The 18,688-nt window shown below is 40.0% G+C and overlaps 1 protein-coding gene across 1 annotated transcript in view; it reads left to right on the top strand.

The window, feature by feature from the left end:
• The window catches only part of LOC136831510 (mitogen-activated protein kinase kinase kinase 1-like), a 133,585-nt gene that overhangs the window by 102,861 nt on the left and 12,036 nt on the right, over positions 1–18,688 (top strand). The gene's annotated exons all lie outside the window — the stretch shown is intronic.

The raw sequence follows: 18,688 nt of genomic DNA, 5'->3' as shown, positions 1-18,688 counted from the left end.
GGGGAAAATTTGCGTTGCACTGACATTCAATCTGATTTCAAGTGCCGATAGTTTGGCTATCAGTGGCGCGTGAAAACCAAGACACTGAACGGCCTTCCTATCCTGAGTTATTGCGCAGTGGAAGAAGTTCAAGTTCAGAGCACACCGATGGCAGTTGCTTTGGGAAGTTCAAATAAGATTCTCTCTCTCTCTCTCTCTCTCTCTCTCTCTCTCTCTCTCTCTCTCTCTCTGTCTGTCTAAGTTCAGAGCACCGATGACAATAATTGCTTTGGGAAGTTCGAACAAGATCTCTCTCTCTCTCTCTCTCTCTCTCTCTCTCTCTTTCTCAGAGCACCGATTACACTTGCCTTTGGCAAGTTCCAATGATTCTCTCTCTCTCTCTCTCTCTCTCTCTCTCTCTCTCTCTCTTTTTATCCCCCATAATGCCTTCTTGCATTCAACCCGGCAACCCAACCGCCAGTACCAGTTAGTGCCACCACTGCTAACGCCTGGGGGGTCCTCAGTGTTACCCCCCCCTCTCTCTCTCTCTCTCTCTCTCTCTCTCTCTCTCTCTCTCTCTCTCTCTCTCGGAGATGTTGTCCTTAGCCTTGAAATTACTTGTAGTTTAAGAGACGTTTGTCATAATATAGAAAGCAGACTTCATTTACATTGTATTTGTGCATTATGTATTCATTGTATGTTATTGCGTTTGTGCATTATGTTTTCATTATGTGTTGGTGTGCTATTTTGTCAGTAAAAGAAGAATAATTTAGGGATACTTTTTTCCAGTATACCGGTTTTATTTTGCAAGATGGTGCAACGGGAGATCGAACTGTCTGCATGCGTTGTGATCGTTTTTGCAGAAGGCTCCAAGAGATAATTTGAAATGGTGCAAGAGATATTAATATTAGGCTTTGATATTTTTCTATGTCTGTAAAAATGCTTTTCTTACTGATATGGTTAATGAAGGTATTCCTTGCGAATGTTCGAGTGAACTTTTGTATACATAGCAGCAACCGCAGCTTGCTTGCGAACAGTGTAGCTTTATGCGAGAAAAGTTTAAGCAATGAAATGCATTTCGTGCAGTGAATGTGCCTTTGAGTTGAGCATGGGTTTTGTTATGGTAGTCTGTTCAAGGTATGTAGAAAAAGAGGCTGGGGAAGAGGGGAGGGGGGGTTAGCATTTGAAGGTCAAGCAGTGGGTGGGTGTTGATAGATGGTAAAAGGGAAGGTGGGGTAGAGGGGAGGGAGGCAAGAGTCAACAGGATAAGGGGGGGGAGGGTTTAGGCTAGGCGGTTGCGGCTTTTATCCAGTGCAAGGTATTTGGTATGCTGGGAGTGGAGGAGCTTTGAAATAGATTGTTGCTTTGAGCCTTTGTCAGGTCCGTCGACCTATGTCAGCGTTCTCGTAAGTGTTCTGTTGTTAGCTGTTTTCTCTCTGTTAACTCTTCTATTTTCGCACCTATTGGCAGTTTATTCTGCCGATGTTTGCTTTGAATGTCGGACATCCTTATAGTCTTGCTCCATAAATGCGCACATGTCTCGTTTGATTTGATTGTTGACGTAAGTTTGATATACAAGTTTTGTGTGTAGCAGCTTAAGGGTAGTCACAGGGGGCAGTTTCTTTACTTCAGGGATTTTTCGTTTTTGGTCGAATGTCACGTCATCCCGTTGACCTTTCCATAGACATTCTTGACCATTCATTGGGTAAAGTAGGGATTCAAGTCAAATCAAAATGCAAGCGACAAGCACTGAATGTTTTTGTAGATGACGCAATGCATAGAAACCGGAGTAAGAATGTGCTTGAAATTTCACCAAGGATGCCTTTTGTACCGTAATCAAAATTCATTTTGCGGTGATGGAAACCTTTATCACTAACATTTTTTTCCGGGTTTCTGCATGAAAAGCAGTTTTTGTTGCTACAGATTCATTGCCAGTGACTCATCCTCCTCCCTCATTAGTATTTTGTTATGGTGTTTGTGAACATTACAGTAATAATATCCTTACCTTCAGAAAGGAGGGTAGGAGCTTGCGCAACGTCTTGAGTATATTTTAGACGTATTTTCATCTACAGCGAAATTTTAGGTTTACAGGATAGTTCTTCGAGATAATGATTGGCTTCTCCAGAATATATAGTCGTGTCGTCTTAAGATTCGGGTCGTGAAAGTAATAAATACACTTCAGTATTCAGTATACGTAAGAAATGATACAAAATGGTAAGGGAAAATGTGAATTTATGGGATTCCGGTGCGGTGTTATCATGACGTCATTATCCGCAGAGGCAAACGTTCGGAAACATCTTTCCCGCGCGCGCCAAAAGTTCCACCTTTGTGACTTGCAAGTCGATTTCCCGCCAGAAGTCCCTGACCACGGGCCGTGAGCACCTGAGGGGTAAAGTCAGGGAGGATGTCTTGGGTTGGGGTGGGTGGTATGACTTAAGCCTCCATGCCATTATCCTCCTCCCTCATAAAAATCTTCGTAACAACTACTTTGGGATCCTGTTTATGTGGGCGGGAAGAGGGCTACATAAGTACTGCCCAAAAGGATGCTATCATGGAAATCGCTCATCAGATTTACGGATTTATTACTTAATTTATGCAGGAGGGCTCTTTGATAGACTGCATAATGCACCGTCAGTCAGGCTTGCATTTTGATTGGCGGAGTTTGAGCTTTAAAATTCAGTGGTTTCAGAGTGAGCTCAGAGTACACTTTTAGACTAGTAATAGGACGGGGCGAATTAGGAGTGGCGGTGACGTCATCCGATGCTGCTTGCTTGCAACACAACAGAGAGAGAGAGAGAGAGACTTTCGGAATTGATAGAAGTTCTCGGTCGTATTGCCAGGGATAACGCCATGATTTAATTTGGAAAGACGGGGAGGGCGAGGCTTATGTGATGTTCAGACCTGTGCTCACTTAAGATTGTCTTTCATTTCATTTATGGCCGTGTTAAGTACAATAACTACAGCACTTTCGTGTACTACGCATGCATGGGTCATACAGTCATTCAGTATTTACGTATATTACGAAATATTAGTTTTATACACTTCCAATTATTTCTTGCACATTCAACTGTTAGGGACACCATTATAATTGTTTTTTCCCTCCAAAAGTGTAGGTATGCCGCACTCGTGCATGTTTGCAGCTCAGTTGTACCCTCATCTATAAACAACTTTGTAAATTTGAAGTGCACGACGAAAAGTTGGGTATGTTGCTATGAAAATATTTTGATGAAATTTACCGGTACGTGTAGCTAGAGCTAGGTTATATTTTCAGCGTGTTTTCTTGTGGCTTAAGCTAATACTGTTTCTTTGGGCGGTGCTAATTAGATTTCAAGTGAAACTGGGAGCAGTTTCTCTCTCTCTCTCTCTCTCTCTCTCTCTCTCTCTCTGGCCTTTCTTTATTCGTATGTGACCCAAATTGTCTAATGAGGATGCGGTATTCCACTGCAATCAATTATCATTAGTCGACATGTACTCAGATTCTAAAAGCAAGTTGGTGCATGTGTGCACGGATCTCTCTCTCTCTCTCTCTCTCTCTCTCTCTCTCTCTCTCTCTCTCTCTCTCTCTCTCTCTCTCTCTCTGACGCACGTGCATGTTTACACACACGCATACAACCAGGTTGTCAGCAAAGGAAGCATTTTTCCCCGTAAATGTCCAATGGGCGTTCGTAAGTGTTGTCCACCGATGCGCCTTCTGAAAGCGTCATTGTGGTCCAGTTCCGGGTAAAATCGCTGATCGTTACGGCATATAATGCCTGGCCGCTTACAAACACTCCGCGTGCATAGATATGGAAAGTGCTGAGTGTGGATAATATTTGCTTAACCATTGCAAATCTGGCTGTTTTCACGTGTAATCTTGGCTAGATGCTCTCTCCCACTCTCTCCCTCCTGGTTCTGATGATAGTGATTATACCATCTCAAGAGATCTTTAATACCACCTTGTGTTATTATTTCTTGGGGCGCAATGATTTCGGTAAATATGAGATTTGCACGTGATGGTACAAGCGGACTTGCCGTTCTTAAGTTAGGACTTTTATTTTTGTTTTTGGTGACTTTCTTTTCCTTGAGAAAATGTTTATGTGTTGTTTTTTGTTATCATCGTTGTCATTGGTAAGTGCATAAAGCTGTTATTTGGGTTACAACCGTCACTTGATTTTTATTCTTCAGCTTCGTCAGTATTTTCGATTTTTTATTTTAATTTTTGTACATTATAGAATTGTGTACTTGTTTACGCAAGTTAACCGTTAAAATATTCGCAAGGGCTTTTTTATCGAGTGGTTTCCGTTTAAACCAGAAAAATAGTTCTATTTAAGGCTTGGAGAGGGTGTCAAGACCAACCTAAAAAGTATTTTTAGTGCTTTCATCAGCCCCAGAAAGTTGAAAGCTTTATCTTCCCCCCACCCACCTCAAAGTAAATAGCTCATCATTACATCCCACGCAGAAATATTAGTGGATGTCATCGCAGTCATCGGCTCATAGGCAAAAAAAATGTTAAATTAATAAATGATGACATTTCTACAAACAGTTGTCAAATAGACGCAGTTTATGAGTTATCATTTTAACGGCATCGGCATATTTTTGACGGTGATAATTTCCAGAATTAACCGACCGAGGTTACTGCCGAAGTGCAAAAGCACTTTTGATGTGTCCCAGATCCTTGAGAACTGCGTATTAATACGATAAGGAAGAGAATCCCCGCAGTGTTTTGAGCTAAAAGTGAGATAATAGAAAGTGTATATACACCCTGTGTATATAATGCAGCCCCTCCCCAACAGCGAACCGAAACAAAGCGAGGTGGATGTTGGAGGTGCAAGGCCTGTTACCTGCTCCGCTAAAACACTTGGCCACTTGACACAGAACAGCCTTCTCAAAAGAGGGTTGGGTTTGGGAAGGGACCTTCTCGTCTGGGAGACGCCGGAAAGTCGTTTCTTTAAACGAAAAAGGCTCAGGAGATGATGGAGGAGGAGATGGATAATGATAGTTTCCATTGTGAGGGGAAGATGGGTGATAATGAGACATATATTGAAATCTCTTAGGATGCAAAAAACATTGTGGTTGCCCCCACCATTTTCTTATGCTTGAGAACGAATGCTATTCAGCCATTAACCCTACAACCTTTTACATATATTTATTAATTTTTTATTTGTTGTGTCAGAAATGCGAATGATATGGTTGTGAGATTTTAGACAACTTTTATTTTTATTTTAGGTTTTTTTTATAAGTTCACAAAAGTCTAAGAAGATTAACTTTAAAATTAGAATTTTCAGAATACGAAATGTTGTCAGAGGCTGGATTTTAGATATTCTAATTGTTGCTTTGCCACAGTGAAGGTTACAGACTCTCTCTCTCTCTCTCTCTCTCTCTCTCTCTCTCTCTCTCTCTCTCTCTCTGTCAGTCCCAAATTACTTAATAAAGATTGAGTGTTCCACCGTGATTAGGCCATCACTGGTTGATTTGCACTTGATATTTATTAAGAAGAAAATTACGGTTTATTTTTGTTTTTACATTTATAGTCTCTCTCTCTCTCTCTCTCTCTCTCTCTCTCTCTCTCTCTCTCTCTCTCTCTCTCTCTCTCATAAATTATATAGCGAAACACATCTTAAACTAATTTATAAATTCTAGACTGTTCCATGTATTGCGCAAAATATCTAAGACTAGATCTTGAGCCTGGTCAAGAAAGGATGATCTGCCAATTGCTGTTTAGGCGCGGAGAAGAGGGGCCTTGGGTGATCCCTCTCTCTAGGGGAAGGGGGAGGTGTGTAGGCAAGGCATTTGGGTTCTACTCTAAGGAAACCAGTTTATGTGGGGAGGCTATTCACAGACATCCTCCTCAACCCCAACTAATCTGCCACCGCTACCTTCGTTACCGTCATCATCATAGCTGCCTATGCCTCTCTCTCGTTTCTTGCCCCTTCTATACTGCCAGGCCCAAAGTGCATTAGCGTATATTTCGTTTAAGAGTTCTCTCTCTCTCTCTCTCTCTCTCTCTCTCTCTCTCTCTCTCTCTCTCTCTCTCTCTCTCTCCCCCCAGGCTAAATAAAATCATTTACACCTCTCCTATAATGGTAGACTCAATGACGAAACTTCTTGAAATATTCAGCGTAGCCACGAATGTTATTAAATAGAACACAAATACAGTACCAAAGAGCGCTTTGTCCCAAGCGTACCAGAACGCTTTGTCCCAAATGCACTCATTATGTTCCAAGTGTACCAGAACGCTCTGTTCTAATTGCACCAGAACTCTATGTTCCAAGTGTAACAGAACACTGTTCTGAACTTTGTACCAGTACGTCAGTTCAAGTCGGAAACCTTTTGCTTTTCAATTCTGCCACAATCCTGGAACCGGTCAAATACCCTGTGCCCCAGCCTACGCTATTGCTTGTGCCTCGTCATTTTTGCTCCAGGTCTCTCTCTCTCACCCATGGAACTAACCCTCTGCCTCGATGGTTCTCAACTGTCAGTCGTTTCTCATGTTAGAATTGCCCTTTGCTCTTACTTTAGACAGCGCTTTAGTGTTGGAACATTTTCACAAATATCTTGGAGGGTTGACATTTTTCTTTAATTTGGAGTTGATTCTCCCAAACAAAGGCTATATCCATTTGTAGTCAAAGATGATGTATTAAGAAATTACACCCGGGGGGGAATTATAATTGATAATGCTACTGCCAGATTTTGAACCTGGGTCCTTTGGGGTTTAATATAGTGATAGAGTCGATTTTATATTGTATCCCTTGATAGTCAAAAATCGAGTCGACTGTCTATCACTGTATCCTGACCAAACGCTCAGGTTCAAATCCTGACGAAGCAGTCGCACTTATCGATTAAAGTTTCTCTTGAGTGCAGATATTTCCAAGGTCTAGTGATTTCGATATTAAGTGGTATATTTATTTGACAACAATCTGTATTCTCTTCTACAGCTGTTGAGGATTGTTGCTTTATTGAATTGTTAAATGTTTTAAATAAGTGTTTTGTGCGGGCTCTTTCCTTCCTCGAATGTATCTGGCGTGATGTCTCTATGCTATTTCAGGACAACAGGTCATTCTACTGGTAGTTTCAGATATCATGCATTAAAAAAAAGTGAAATTTCAGTGGTGAATTGTAGATTTTTAAGAAAAATCCTTTGGCATCGATTGCGTTATTCTCTCTCTCTCTCTCTCTCTCTCTCTCTCTCTCTCTCTCTCTCTCTCTCTCGTTGTTTATTGTTGCTTATCTTCTGTGTTTCCCTGTCGACGCTATTTGTACGGTACAAGCACTTCTTATCAGCAAAGTTTATTTTCTTTGCCCCGTGATGGCAGCCTCTTCCAAGACCTTTTGGAAGAAGAAAACAAAGGTGCAGATAAGCAGCGGCAGTATTCACACAATGCATTATTGTGACCAGAAATATCATATGAACAAATCCATCACCGATATGAATCAAGATAACGACATATCGTTTTCAACGCATTGTTTTCCTTCGTCAGCCAGATGAATGAATGCATTAGCGCCTACATCATCTGCATTAGAATAAAAAAAAACTGTCTTCGTTTGTTTCATATCTGTGGGGAATGATTATCTCTGTCTGTCTCTCTCTCTCCCCCTTCTTCTTCTTCTTCTTCCTCCGCGGCTGTTATAACGATCTGTTGTGTGTGTGTGTGTGTACTCCACCCATCCTCTGGGGTTTGCTTCCCTTCCCACACACACACACACACACACACACACACACACACACACACAGAGGCGCACGCCACTTATGAAAAGGTACTAACTTCGGCTGGAGGGGAGACTCCTATCCTATCCTCAGCGACCCCGTTGCCCATTACCAATCGTCCCTGTCTTTGTGGAGAAAGAGGCCCCTTTGTGGTGGGGACGTACTTTGTTTGTAGCGTTGTGGCCTCAGCCCTCTTGAAAGGATTATAGTCTCTGTTGTGGTCCATTTTAACTCCCCACCCCCACCCCACCCCACCCCCGTTTGATGTGGCTTTTGTAGTAGGGTGACTTTTTGATGCTACATATGTGCTTGGCAGAGATATGGCTCTGATTTCGAAGGTCTCGATCGGTTATTGTCGATTCGGTCTTATTTTTTTTTTCAAATAGGCCAATAATCTCTCTCTCTCTCTCTCTCTCTCTCTCTCTCTCTCTCTCTCTCTCTCAGGTTTTTATATTGTATATTTTCATGTGTGGTAGGGGATCTTGCACATTGCTCGATGAAGGGTTTATATTTGTTTGATAGCCGCCAATATGCAGCCCTTGTTGCACAGATCCTGGATCCTGGTTGCCATCCGATTTAATAAAGACTAGGAGCAGAGAGAGAGAGAGAGAGAGAGAGAGAGAGAGAGAGAGAGAGAGAGAGAGAGAGAGGAGTAAGTTCACCATTTATCCATTTGCTACTGTAGTTCCATAATATAAAATATCTCTTTCTTTTAGCTGTTTAGTTATTTGCCGATGGCATCTGCCCTCTGTTGGTGGACGCCCATCCAGGTACTGAGCAGACCCAAGTTCCGCTTTAGATAAATATATTTCAGGGTGACATTGTTTTCTTCATTATTTTGGGTACACTGGGAGGGAGTCGTGCTTCCCTTTTTCCATAGTTTTTGTTCTTACTGTTTAAAGCCTTATCACGTTTTCAGTGTTTGAGGTGCAGTTAAAAACGTAATATTAATATATACAGCGTCCGTGGCATTGCTTTTGTGTCCCGGACAGCCAGCAGACTGACATATAGCCAACAGAGTGACGTACAATCAAACAAAACGCCGATTGACAAGAAGAACATATTGGATTGATAAGGATATTGATTGGACCACAACTGTCTGCAGAGCCTTGACCAGACAACAATGGAAGCCTCTCTCACTCTTTAAATGAGAAATGATGTTTGTCCTCCTGGGTCAGGGCACGTAAGTCACGTTGATAGAAATGGATTAGGCAGTTTTATTGCCAAAATACTACCCCGTAATCCTTCATGATTATCAGCCTTCATTCAAATTGTATTGGATGGAGATGTGTCCTCCAAGAGTTTTATTGCTCTGGTGCGATGTAAATTTATGCTGAGAACAGTGGTATAGGCTACCAATATCACTGTTATTATATTTTGCCACTAGCTTTTACTGGAAAATGTTTCCATCTGAAAATTGTGTGATCAATCACCTGCTCTTTGACGATTGCCACATTTAAGATTTACCCGACGGTGCAGCACCCCGCTGATGAATGGGGGAGCTGTGGCACGCCCTTGTTTTGAGCATAACGCTCTACTTTTCGCCAGCTGGCGTATTGGCCACGGTTTACATCATATTTGGCAAAAACGCTCCTCACATCCTGGATCACGCACTGACCGACCGGCTGGTTAGTTCATTTCTACTACCTGCCATTGCCCTTTACATCTATGCATGTATATTTGTTAAAGTTTGAGCTGGATTCAAACTTGATATTCTCGCATCCCCTACATCTGTCATTCTGCAAGTGCTTCCTCCCTGTCTCCCGCACTCTGTAGTAAAGCAGTTTCCTGTCATTACCCTGAATGAATGACAGATGATGTGAGGGGTGAAGAGACAGTTGCATTCATAACATCCTAGTAGGACGATGAAGTAGTTTTTTATACCGCTAGAATATCTCTCTCTCTCTCATTTATTACATTTCATATGAATTTTTCTTATTAACAGTAATTTTTAAAATTTTATATATATATATATATATATATATATATATATATATATATATATATATATATATATATATATATATAATGTTGGAATCTTTGCCTTTTGGGTTTGACGCCAAGGAGACAGAAATAAGTCCCTGTCTCTGTATCAAACGCAAACGGCATCGGTTCGAATCCTGGCCAAGGTTGATGCACTTACCATATACAGCAGATATCCCTTCAGGCACAGTATAGCTGTTTTCTAGGTGGAGGGAATTTGAAATTTGGGGGGTATTTGTAGCTTAACATTCGACAGGATAAAAACGTGTGTAACAAAAATATCACGTACAGAAAGTGTGTTATTGGTTTGGATAGATAGGGTTTGGCTCTAGAGAAAAAAAATACACTAGTCACGTCACAAAAGTGCAACCCTATGCAGAAATCTTCCCCTTGGCTCTTCATACCATTACAGAGTTCATCAACATGGCGTCACTCCTGTATTCACAGTTTGCCACTTACTGTGTATTTTTTACACACTCTCGCTTCTTGGATATTAAGGTCCTGCCTTTCAGGTTATCATTCCAGCCTCTACAAGGTTTTCCTTTCCTCCATGTTTACACAGCTTCAGCCTTTTATCATATTCAACAAATACTCCACTTCCATAAAGGAGAGGTGGTTCAACAATCCTCTATTACTGTCTATTTCCGTTTTGGCTTTTATAAACAAATCTATTCCAAATATTTAGCACAGCACCCTGCTACTTTCCCTGATTCCACCTGTTGGGAGACATACCTCTTCTCTCACCCTTCTGTCATCCGTACCTTTACCAATCGGCCATTGCCATTCTTCAGTTATCCATATTAACATTCATTGCATCAATTTCCTGGTTTGCATTTACTTTAAGAAAACTGGGCCTCACGTATACTCATACCCTCCTCCTGTTGTAAGCGTTTAAAACTATCACAACTCTCTTCAGTTTGTCCTATCCCCAGTCAAAACTGTCTCACCCACAGCACCACACGCAATTCACAGCTCATTTTCATATCCCACAGCTTTGCACCAGTTGTAATTTCCTATCTCTGGCTTCTCGCATTACAACCATCTCCATCAAGATATTAAGTTACATATTTAACTATACGCCTTTTTTCCCTCCGAGGGAGTGGCCCCAGAAGCTTTTAAACCCCTGGTCCTCGGCAAGTGTTTTGGCCTTTGGTTAGATTGAGTGTACCCTGTTCCCAGCTCTTGTTTCTTTTCCACTCCAGCCTGCTTGTATGGTGGTAGAGGATTCAGCTATACATGTTTTATATTTGTTATTATCATCGTTATTTAGTTTATGTGCGGGCTATGTCTGTAATTCGGAAATAATTACAAACTCTGTGGGAATATGATAGGTTTTTTTTCTACAAAATTAAGTTGTCTTTCAAGATTTCATGGAAAAAACAAAGGGTTTTACTTAATACATACATATACAGTATATATATTATATAATATATGCATATGCATATGTATATGTATGCATACATACATGCAAAAAGCCATTCTTTGTTATCTAGTCTTCTCTTGCAGCCGACCTCGTCTACCCCACCCATGTTATTCCACCATGAAGTTCTATTATACCACATATGATAAAAACCCGGATCTTTTTGTTGACAGTATATGCGGGTTTCTACCCGAGAAAGGGAGAGATGTTGCCTTTTCCCCTCCCCTCGTCAGCCATCCTCCCCCCATCCCCCACCCCGGTGGTACTTTCGTCTCAATGCACGGGGCTGTGGAGTTGAGCATCCGAACTCATTCGAAGCCCCGTGTTGTTATGCCTCCCTTTATACGTTCATTTTCTAATGAATATTAATTCAGTAAATCGTCCGAATAACTGTTTTATGCCGATTCTTTTTTAGTCCTTTCGTCTAGTCGTAGCTGCAAATGAAGCCTAAGTCGGAGGCTGGGGAGAGAATTGGGAGGCAGGCAGAGGGGCGTATAATGTGCCATGATTGGTGCTTTAGGATGATCTCTAGCACGTCTTTCTAGCGTGGGGCCACTCACTCACTCTCTCTCGCTCACTCGGATGACGCTGAAGCCAAGGTCACATCAGAGACGTTGTTGGTCAACAGCTTCCGCTTGAGGGCTTATTGTTGTTTAGGGCATCGTCAGTGTTTCGTTCGTGACAGGAATGACGAATATGAAAGAGGTTTTTTTCCCTTTGTATTTGCTGTTTTAATCTCTTGTTTTATGAGGCGGGTTCTACGAGTGTGTTCGTTTGGAGAATTTGGTCGAGCTGGTGTTGTTGATGTCTGCGTTTTCCCGCCGAGTTGATTAATGAAGTTGTGGTCCCTGTGTTTGTATTTTTATTTGTGTATTCCAATTGCAGGTGGTAACCCCAAAGAAGCTCCCCAGTAAATGAAAGTTACGCCCTATAACTTAATTTGCTCAGATTTTCCCGCGTATAACGTCCTCCAGTTATTTTATCTCATTTTGGAGTCCTCACTAAGTGAATAGCTGTAGTCAGGGTTTTTGTAGACCTTGATCTGCCGTGACCTCTCTTCCATACGTGCCTTTCCACCTTCCACCCTCTCTCTCTCTCTCTCTCTCTCTTTCCCATGTGCCTCCCATACTTACGCTTGTTTTACTCAAATGAACACCCCCCTTAACTGGTAGTAACTTTCCCAGTCCCATCTCAGACGGCAGACGGCAATTGTCGCTTTATTGACTCGTGTTTTTATCTGACGCTCAAGTAGTTGCCGGATCCGGGCGCAAACAGTTTCAGCGTGATAATTTAGTTACCAAGACTGGGAGAACCAGCCATGTACCTGCGATTTATTTATTTATTTATTTATTCATTTATTTATTATTAGGGTTTGGGGTATGTTGCCGTCTTTGTCGGCGAAAAGCGATAATAACAATGTTAATGTGTAGATGTCTAGACCAGCCTTGTGATTTAAAAAAAGAAATAAAAAAAAAGGGTATATGCCCAACATTCCCCAGACATTTTAAGATTCTTAGTGGAGCCTGAAGTTTTTTTTCCCGCCACTATCTTGGCGCCAGGAAATCGTGATCCTTACCCTGTCTTTTCTGTGGTATCTTGCAAATGGATTTTAAATGTAGCGATTAAGTTTATCATTCTTTCTGCCCCAACCCTCCGAAGGGGTGGAGCCATTACATGTAATCTCTCTCTCTCTCTCTCTCTCTCTCTCTCTCTCTCTCTCTCTCTCTCTGTCTAGTTCGTTGACCTCCAGATTTGCGAACAAATCCTCGTTATCTTCTTTCGTAATATACATCCAGTGGAAAGGGTTTAATCTCCTCTTGTACTACGGGACTAGTCTACGACATAAATTTAGTTGGTTCATAAGTTAGTTACGTAACTTCCGTAACCAGTGCAACATGACTCGCAAAAAAAAAAAGTGGGTAGGGTTAATAATGGAAGGTCCGACCAAATAAGTATCCCCAGTTTCCAGGAGACTCGTTCCCGATTACGAAAGTCGGTTAGTAACTTAAGAGACAGTTCAGAGCGGCTAATTATGGAACGGCGTCCAGTCCAGAAAATTTCTCTTCGGGGTGAAATAGGATCTGCGTGATAAGATCCTTTTTTTTATAAGAACCATTTTTATGATCGAGTTTTAAGATGCCCCCCCCCCTTTTTTTTTACCCGTGAGCTTTTCACGATAATAGGGAATGCTGATAGTTGCGGGTTCTTTATCTGATGTTGGTCGCCAAATGCGGTCAGCCTGTGTATTATGTAACCCCGCATTTCCCTTATATTGGCATCTAATTGATTTCACGGTCTTCTGCTGCGTTGAAAGGGTCCGTTTGGTTTCATAACAGTTTTAAACGGTGTATGTGCACGCCATTTTAATGTACTGGTAGCAATGCCGTTATCGTAATGCTTGGGAAAGTGCCAGGCCAATTTCTAGGTTCACATGATGATGAGTTATTGAATAGGTGTGTGTTATGCATGGAAGTTTAACCATGTATTGATGGGCTACGTGTGATTAGAGCCATGGATGATGATATATAACTTTGTTCTAATAAAAAATAAACTCGATTAATTTAGTTCCTTTAAATTAACTCGATATCATTCCTTAAGTTTTAAGTATGTATGACCTGGTGTTGAAACTGGACGATTATGTCATCAGTTGTGAAGGCAAATAGTACGAAACTTTTAGTAATAGATTTTTCGCAATGGCTTTTGTTAAGGATGCTAATTGGGGCCTCTTTTAGGTTGACCCATCTTTAACTTAATGGTTGTTATAAAGAAATGTAAATTGATTTTTGTGTTGGACAAATCAGTTTTCGCGCATAGAAATCCCGCCAACCTTCGCAAATTCCAATTCACCAACGCCTATTGACATTTAGAAAATAATTATAGACATAGTTCATTAACACTTTATGTGGAATAATTATGATTCATTTGTAAATGTCAAGGTATTATGCCAGTTTTTCTTAGAAAAAAAAAATTGCTGCAGATTCAGGACTGGACTCACAACATTGCATGGTAGAGGGCCTTTGGAATGTTTAGTTGTTGGTTCTAGCAGCCTAATTTAACTTCTCTTTTAGAATAGATTAAAAAAAAATTTTTTGGCCAGGGGTAATTTTTTATAGGGCTACATCCAGTTGTTGCAATTATTTATTGCTTCACTTTTTAATTTATTTATTTTTGTATTTAATCAATATTCTATTTGGTATCTCGGCGATTGATGTCCTAGCGATTGGCAGATAATGAAACGGTGACTATGATGCAAATCCTATTCATAATTTTTGGGTAGAGCACAAAGTGAAGATGTGTTTAGTGATATGTGTATCGAGAGTGGCGCTGCCGAACGCGCGCGCGCCACCAGAAAAAAAAAAGACTCATGTTGAGCGAAACTGGTGGCGCTGCTCGGGCTGAATCTTATCTTTTGTTTGTTTTAGGGTGGCCGCCCTGTTTGTGTAGTGTAAGAATAACATCGAAGGAACTACTGGGTCTCTGGGCCTTTCATGTTGGCGGTGTCCACGGAAAAATAAATACAGATACAGTGTTTGAACGAATTTATGCGCGTATACGTACACTTTGTCGAAAAATTTTGTCCTTTGTATATATATTATGCTTCATTTTTCCAAACACTAAGCGGTTTTCCCCTAACAAGGGGTGGCCCCTAGAGAAAAAACAACGCAGAGTCCACGACCCCATTCAGATTTTTACTTCTGAATCATATTTGAACCCTAAAGAAGGCTCATTAGCTGCACGTCAAACCACCTGACACACCCTGTGCCGTTAACCCGTATTGTGCATGCACTCTCGTTTCCTGGATATTAATTTTTTATAGGCGGTATGCAGTGTTATACAGTTTCTCCTGGAAAAATAACGCTAGCAGTCACTGGAATTTTTATACTAATGACTGTTGAATCGTGCTTGAACACACTCTCTCTCTCTCTCTCTCTCTCTCTATATATATATATATATATATATATATATATATATATATATATATATGTATGTATGTATATACATGTATATATATACATGTATGTATGTATATATATATATATATATATATATATATATATATATATATATATATATATATATATATATATATATATATATTATATATATATATATTTCTAGACAGCAGTAACCCTTAAAAAAAGGGAGCTGATCTGAACAGGGTTCTCAAGCCTTCATATTTACCTTTCTTTTTTGTACTCAGTTTTTCCTTTGTTAGCTCATTGTTATTTATTTTGGCAAAAAAAAGGAAGGGAAAACAATGGCCCTGTTGATTAACAGGAAGCCTGGTACACCTGGAGAAGGTCCTTTCACTTAAAGAGGACAAGAAAGAAAGCTTTCCTTTAATCTAACAAAGAAAGAAGACATTGGCCTTGATACACCATGGAATATATTTATGTTATATGACTGGGAATATTTAGGTTCTAGAAAATTTTGTAAAAAAATCCTGATTTATATTTTTCATTGGCGACTGACAACAATTTTAGCACATTTGATTATGTAAATCATTTACGTGAAAGTATAGTGCTTGTTGTGTTGGTTCCCCAGGCACGATAATTTTCAACATTCTTAGCCAAAGATTTTTTATAGTGTCCTAAATGTCTTCATACTGCATTGTCTAAAAAAAATGGGATAGCATCACGTACTTCGGATGGCCTTATATATACATCACAGTAACTTGCCTTATAAATATGTGTATGTATAATATATATGTATGTGTGTGTTTGTGTGTGCGCGCGTGTGCGTACAATTGTTTGTTATATAGTTAAAAGTCTGCTTCGAAAAATGAAGTTCCTAGACCTAGACGATGACTGAATTTCTCTTCCTGTAGCAATGAAAGCCTTGAATGCATGTTTTTGTCCTTTAGTTATGTGGAGTGAACTGAATTTCTTTTTTTCGTAAGCATAGTTGGTATTGATACTCTCTTGCTATCATGATGGTATTTACCATTGGAATTTATTTTTTGTTTTACCGGATATAATTTTGAGAACCTTTTGCGTTCCTATTTCCATGCAGGCAGAAGTCATGTTCAAAAAACTATTATCAGTTTTTAATTGTTTTGTGTAGTCATTACTTAATTTGGTAGAAGCAAGTCATTCTGAACATATCTCTTGATTGTACGAGTATGTGTGGGTATTTGACTGTTGAAGGAAGTGTTACGTATCAGCACCATCTTGGGTCAAATTTTAACGATAGTCGTGGAACTTTCCTGGCAACTCGATTACATAGCGTTATTGGTCTATCCTACCTGTGAAAAGTAAGTGAAATATCCAAATCGCGTGGAAATTCTGGTTCTCGCCAGCGGGGCTCAGCGCAACGAGTGACGTCACGAGACTCCTTGACCACCCTATTTGGGAAGTTCGCACCATTTTTAGACGGCTAGTCAAATTGTCAAGGGTAGAGAGCTACGAATAGGCTGCAGCAGATACGATGATGCCCGTGATAAAAAGGACCCGTTTTAAATATAGAAGGCATTTGTTGATGGTTCTTGGGAACTTCGGAAAAAGAGTAGATGCATTAGGGTAACCGTAGACTCACGCTTCTGTTGACGATAAACCGAAATTGACTGATCTGTCGGGTTTTTCCTGGTTCGTGTGTTATGGAGGAGAAAGTGGATTTCTGTGGGATCGTAAGGTCGCCCGAATCCTTCTATGGAGCATCGCCAGAATGGTAATTATGGATGGTAATAGAATCTTCAATTAATTTGCGGTCTTTGCGTTGTCCTGTTGTGTCTCCTGTGGTGCGTATTTATTTGGAAGTTAAGCATTTGCATGGAGGTGCAAACGATATATAAAAATTAGAAAGATTCGTTTTGGAATTGCTGTCGCTAGGTGAAAAAAATTGTGTCGAATAGGCGTCGTGTCTTCGTGTGTGTGTGTGTGTGTGAGAGAGAGAGAGAGAGAGAAAGGGGGGTGGGATGTATCGTCCACTTGCCATGCCATGTGTGATTGCAAAATTAGATATACCCTCAGTACTAAACAAAACAACGAAAAACAATTCCCATCTGGTATTGGAGAAGCAGAGTCGTCAGAGGAATTAAAAGAACAGGAAAAAAACAGCCAATAACGCTGCTTGGAAGCATTGGAAACTTTATTAAATCTCCTGAAAAAAAAATAGGTGAATTTTTCTCTCGTTATTTACGAACGTTGGTATCTTTTTCAAGCGTCGAAGGGGATATTGAATAGATTAGCATTCAATTAAACTTAGTATTTTTAGCAACACTAATCGGCTTCTGACAGACTGGACTCAGACATTGCGAAATCATGTCATTTCATTATCACTGTTTTCTCGGGAAGCATTGAGCCGGGGTTCCACACTAATCGGCAAATCCTGTAACCAGTAGCTTACTCTTCTGAATGTGTTGCTAAGGCAACACAATAGACATTCGCCAGTAAATATTTACCTTTCATTTTGCCTTTTATTCTTGTAAGTGGGCTTGGTTAAAATACAATAAAATGTTTGTTAATCTTAGTGGCCGTGGCCAGACTTGTCCATTATTAAATTTTACCGTACTTGGTCGTAGTTTTTGCTAGTTCGTGCATTACCCTTTTATTTCTTGAAAGCTTGCGCAGCAAATTAATAACCTCATTAGCTTGTTCCGTAGGAATGTCTGCTCATGTTCTAGAAGGTAGTAATACAATTGACTGATTTATTTTCTTTACATGTAAATCCAAACGGATTAAAATTTGTGTGTGTGAATTTTGCGGGCCATTAGTTTTTTCATTAATTTATTCTTAAAGTAGTTCAGTAGTTCCTAACAAGTTCTTACTTCAGTTTAGAACTTGCTATTTGAAACTGTAATTTAGAACTTGCTACCGTGTAGCAAAAATATGCATGGTTTGTAAACACCCATGGCATATTGTTAGAAACTTTTAATACTTTGTAAATATATATATATATATATATATATATATATATATATATATATATATATATATATATATGTATATATAAAATATATATATATATATATATATATATATATATATATATATATATATATATATATATATATATATATATATATATATATATATATATATATGAGAAGGAGAGAGAGAGGTATGACTAGAGAGAGAGAGAGACTAAACGCACTGCCAGAGTCATACATCGTGCGCGAGTGTGTGTTCATAATGCAGTTCTCCTTTAGGTAAACTGACCCTCTTCCTTGTAGACAAAGCACTTGTGTAATTGTACGCAAGTAGTAGTCTGTGGTCGGGATGACATTGGTATGTGTGGGGTGGCACTGGCCAGTGCTTGGCGTTGAATCCGTCGTGTTTCAGTTGATCTCTTCAGGGGCTCAGCAGATGACAAGGCTAATCTTTTGAGTTGTAGTCTTGCCTGGTGGGAATGCCTGTCGTTTTTATTCGAATACTTCCATTTCTCTCTCTCTCTCTCTCTCTCTCTCTCTCTCTCTCTCACTGTCGCTTTATGGATGTATGTTTTACAACTGCAACTTTATAATTTATGCCAGTAATTTAATATGTATTTTATATGTGCTTAGAGATCAGTTCAGTTTTAACCATACTTACATATATGCTTGTTCTATTTTCATTTAGCATTGTATTGTAGGAGAGATGACCCATTTTTTTTTTTGTACCAATGCTCGTCTTTTACATAACTTT

The sequence above is a fragment of the Macrobrachium rosenbergii genome, chromosome 48 (genome assembly GCF_040412425.1).
Source record: "Macrobrachium rosenbergii isolate ZJJX-2024 chromosome 48, ASM4041242v1, whole genome shotgun sequence".
In the NCBI taxonomy this organism is placed as follows: domain Eukaryota; kingdom Metazoa; phylum Arthropoda; class Malacostraca; order Decapoda; family Palaemonidae; genus Macrobrachium; species Macrobrachium rosenbergii.
The sequence above is the reverse complement of the archived record's forward strand: the minus strand, read 5'-3'. Positions and strand labels throughout refer to the sequence as shown.